Source organism: Berghia stephanieae, unplaced genomic scaffold, assembly GCF_034508935.2.
Source record: "Berghia stephanieae isolate SIO BIC M18660-M18661 unplaced genomic scaffold, UCSD_Bste_1.3 scaffold393, whole genome shotgun sequence".
NCBI classification, from domain to species: Eukaryota; Metazoa; Mollusca; class Gastropoda; order Nudibranchia; family Aeolidiidae; genus Berghia; species Berghia stephanieae.
This window is the reverse complement of record NW_027625211.1, coordinates 5,001-10,000: the sequence shown is the minus strand read 5'-3', so window position 1 is coordinate 10,000 and position 5,000 is coordinate 5,001. Positions and strand designations below refer to the sequence as shown.

The 5,000-nt window shown below is 38.1% G+C and overlaps 1 long non-coding RNA gene across 1 annotated transcript in view; it reads left to right on the top strand.

The window, feature by feature from the left end:
• Nucleotides 1–5,000, top strand: part of LOC144961745 (uncharacterized) — a 10,359-nt gene that overhangs the window by 3,223 nt on the left and 2,136 nt on the right. Inside the window, exon 2 of the long non-coding RNA XR_013643268.1 lies at nt 4,860–5,000. This exon is cut by the window's right edge and continues 81 nt beyond it. This is a non-coding gene — a long non-coding RNA (uncharacterized LOC144961745). The remainder of the gene's footprint in view (nt 1–4,859) is intronic.

The window sequence follows — 5,000 nt, the reverse complement described above, 5'->3', positions numbered from 1 at the left end:
CGAGAGAATAAAGTTTGGATATCCTTAAGTTTCGTGTTTAATTGAATGTTGGTGGCAGAGATGACTTGTCTTAGATTGTGAAATGTGTTTTTAGCCATCGCTATTCTTTGTTTTATTTCTAAAAAAATCTTGAGCGCCCTTCGTGATGGTTACAACGAGATATTTAAACTTTTTAACATGTTTGATGATTTCCCTTTGGCTGCTGAGGTGGGCTAAAACTATCTATTTGAAACTAATAAAGAAATATGAGCATCAAGTTTTCTCTCTTCCCTTCGTCCACCTTAATACTTTAAATCATCACTATGTATTTTTTATACGTCTGTCCCATGTCTGCAGGCTGTCCCGTGTCTCGCTGCTTCGCTTTCCAAGCCCCAAGCCACCCCCCCCCCCCTACACACAAACACACACACACACAAACACACGCACATACACACACATAATTTAAAGTTCTGATTCAGAATACATTATATCACTCAAACTATCAAAATAACTGGATATTTTATTTCTTAAATTTTAACAATTCAGAATTCATCGTAGATATTGAAATACAGTGCAGAGCGGATATATCGACACTGGTTATGTCGACATCACGCTTATGTCGGTATGACCTCAAAGTCCAGTTGTGTTTTTATCTATTAGTATATATTTATCGCCCATATCGAGCACGATTTTACCACTAGACGTTATATCGTGGTGTGCGGCTATGTGGTCTTGTGGTATGACACTCGCTTTCGGATCGGAAGGTCCTGGGTTCAAGCCTTGCTCGGTTCATAGTTGAGTCCTTGGAAAAGGCTCGTTACTCACATTATCACCGTACTCAGGTGTAAAATGAGTACCTGGCCGTCAACAGCGTTGCTTCCGAAAAAAATTATAATATCGCCTGACAGGCGTCATGTCTTGTCTTCAATGTTAAATGTTGCTGTTGGTCAGGGACTCCTTCTAGAGCGCTTTGAGCACGTTTAGTGGATATTGCGCAATATAAAAGCTCAATTTTGTTTGATACCATTAAAGGGAATTCCCGATATCAATATTCTTGGCTTTCAACAAATAGGCTAAGGAGAAACGCTCCCAACATCACCCACTACATGTATGACTGTCTGTCTGTCTTCACAAGTTGCCTGGTCAATCCCGGTCCGGAACTGAGACTGAGTGTCAGTAAATGAAACAAAATACAAAAACAAACCCAAAACAAAACTATTTCTCAATTTCTCTAAAATGCAGTGCTGACGCTCAGCTTGTCAGTCTCTGTACCATGGGTAAGGCCAGTGACACTATTACTGGTACTAAATCTTTATACCACTCGACAATAGTTAATTATTAGAAGACGCCGTTGTGGATGTAGAGTTGGATCAGGATAGGTACCATTGGGACCAGTAATTTTTAGAAGACACCATTACAGATGTAGAGTTGGATCAGGATAATACCATTGGGACCAGTAATTTTTAGAAGACGCCATTACAGATGTGGAGATGGATGAGGATAGGTACCATTGGGACCAGTAATTTTTAGAAGACGCCATTACAGATGTGGAGTCGGATGAGAATAGATACCATTGGGACCAGTAATTTTTAGAAGACACCATTACAGATGTGGAGTCGGATGAGGATAGGTACCATTGGGACCAGTAATTTTTAGAAGACGCCATTACAGATGTAGAGTTGGATCAGGATAATACCATTGGGACCAGTAATTTCTAGAAGACGCCATTACAGATGTAGAGTTGGATCAGGATAATACCATTGGGACCAGTAATTTTTAGAAGACGCCATTACAGATGTGGAGATGGATCAGGATAGGTACCATTGGGACCAGTAATTTTTAGAAGACGCCATTACAGATGTAGAGTTGGATCAGGATAGGTACCATTGGGACCAGTAATTTTTAGAAGACGCCATTACAGATGTGGAGATGGATCAGGATAGGTACCATTGGGACCAGTAATTTCTAGAAGACGCCATTACAGATGTGGAGATGGATCAGGATAGGTACCATTGGGACCAGTAATTTTTAGAAGACGCCATTACAGATGTGGAGATGGATGAGGATAGGTACCATTGGGACCAGTAATTTTTAGAAGACGCCATTACAGATGTAGAGTTGGATCAGGATAATACCATTGGGACCAGTAATTTTTAGAAGACGCCATTACAGATGTGGAGTTGGATGAGGACATGTACCATTGGGACCAGTAATTTTTAGAAGACGCCATTACAGATGTGGAGTTGGATGAGAATAGATACCATTGGGACCAGTAATTTTAAAAGACGCCATTACAGATGTGGAGTTGGATCAGGATAGGTACCATTGGGACCAGTAATTTTTAGAAGACGCCATTACAGATGTAGAGTTGGATCAGGATAGATACCATTGGGACCAGTTTCCGGCCATGCCACTATAGTAGCTGTCAAGACCTCCACTGTTTGTCACATCAACCTCATGATGGGCGCTTCCTTATATGAGGGCCTTGCCAGTGCTGAGGAAAAAAAATAGTCCTTTAGATCTATTCGGCACATGGAGCTGGAGTTTATCCCTGTTTCTATAGCGTGAAACGGACAATAGCAATTGCTCGCTATCCTTTGGATATGATGCTAGTCTATTGCAAAGTTTCCGCCAAATCTAACAGATTCAGCTACCTATTCACTGCTGGGTAGACAGGGGGGGGGGTGTCAGAATCTATCGTTACTGTCCCCGTGATCCCTTTGCATGTGAAGCGAGTGCTCTACCAACTAAGCTATCCGGATCCCCAGTGCTGATGAAAGGGTCCATACAGTTATTCCTGGCCTTCAGAGACGGACCACAATATTCGACTATTAAAGTCATATAAAGTGAACCATCATAAATTTCAAAATCGTCCCTTTTAAAGGTCATCAACCATCAAGATTCACTTATTTTCTGGCATTTTCTCATTTGTTTCCTTTCATTTTTTAGAATAACTGATATATCGACATGTGAACCAACCATCAAGATTCACTTATTTTCTGGCATTTTCTAATTTGTTTCCCTTTCATTTTTTAGAATAACTGATATATCGACATCACGCTTATATCGACATTTTACAGCAGTCCCGATGATGTCGATTATATCTTGTTCTTGTCTGGTATTTGATTTTGAAATAAAGTTTTGGGAGTTTTTAAAACTTACAAGTGGATTATTGTCCCATGTCTCCAACTTCTCCCTTAAATAAATTTCAAAGTGATCCTTTTAATTTATCAGAGGGCAGCGTGGCTCTGAGGTATGGTCTTTGGTTCATATCCGAAAGGTATCGAGTTCGATCATCCACCGCTGCCTTGTGTGACCTTGAGCAAGTCACCTCGCCCTAGCTCAATATGCGGCGCTGCACTGTACGACCTTGAGCAAGTCAGTTCACCCTAACTCAATATGCGGCGCTGCATTGCGGCTGACGAATGGGTTATTCCAGTCTTGCCTTGGAAGAGACCCTAGAGACAAATTTCTCCTATGGGATGAATAAAGGGGATTTTATTTATTGTTTATTTTTATATATCGAACGCTTCAACAGAGAGGACCTAAAACATTTCTGTCATCTATCTGGAATTTAGTAATGTATTTTTGTCTTTATTGTTTTTTGTTGTTGGCTGAAGAAGGGTTTTGAGCCCGAAAAGGTCCTTGTTTGGTATTTTGTTATTTTTTGAAGCTGTTCTATTCATTTTTGTTCATTAAAATATTTAAGAATATATGAATAGTGAGTGTATTGGAACAAAGGTTTAAAAATTGTAAGAAGTCAACCAGTAAACCACATTTTTAAATTTCAAATTCTTAAAACAATGCAAAAGGATGTCATAAAATATTTTAGTAATTAAAGAGGACGTTTGAAAACCAAAACCTTAAAGCTTACGCGATGCGCAGTTTTAAGACAAACGTCATTTTTTTTTTTATAAAGAGAGACTCTGATTGACATTCCTACAATTGAAACAATAAAATGGAATTACGGAACAGATTGACATGTGACATTTAAAACCTTCGTGATTATTAAGTCTGTATTTTCATCTTTGCTGTACATGATATTCCCTCAACATGTCTATGATTCACATATAAGTATAGATAATATTAAGTCTGTATTCTCATCTTTGCTGTACATGATATTAAATCAACATCAGATGTCCTTCAGCTTTGAGCACGGCCTGACATTGTTTGTTCATTTATCTTTTCACACACTTAATTTTCTCTAAGGGTAATTTATTCCAACATTCCAAAAGAGCTATACACAACTCATTAATATTTTTATATTCTTCCTCGATTGCTCTCCCTAACATATCCCACGCATTCTCGATTGGATTAAGATCTGAACTCAATTCTGCACATGAAAGAGTGTTGAATTGTAGTTTTGGTTCCAGTAACTGATGAAAATGACTGGTGTGTGATCTTGTATTGTCGTCTTGAATTGTTGTGGTTCCAGTAATTGGCAAGAAATGACTGTAATAATTCTCCTCGAATTGTCGTGTTGAACGTCTTGCATATCTCAATGTTGTTGGAATAACAGATTTACGTGTTGTTAAACGATTTCAGTCACAATGAACTGTCATAGTGTTGTGGTTCATGATAAATTGTGTTTTGTATTGCTTGGAATTTCCTCTCCATACCTGATACTGCCAGTTCTAAATTGCTAGACCTGTTTCACCTAATTGTCTTCAGATCTCAAGAAAAAATATTGACCTGTCCAAGACATTATAAAACCCATTCATATTTTATAGTATTTTATTTATTTCCATAATCAATTTGTCCATTAAAAAAACACAAACATTATTTTCCCATAACCAAAATGTTTTTTATTTCTTTTTAAATCCTGTGTGGACAAAGTAATCTCAAATGGAAAAAACTATTTTCTCTTCTTTTTTTCACAGAATCAACTTTTAAATCATTTTCTACGTTTTGTCCAACAAGTGAACTTAAGCTTCAATCAACACAAAATGCCTGTCACCACCAAACAATTTCAACAATTGCAGGAAAAATTTGATGCCCTAGAGAAGATTGTGCGTCTTAAA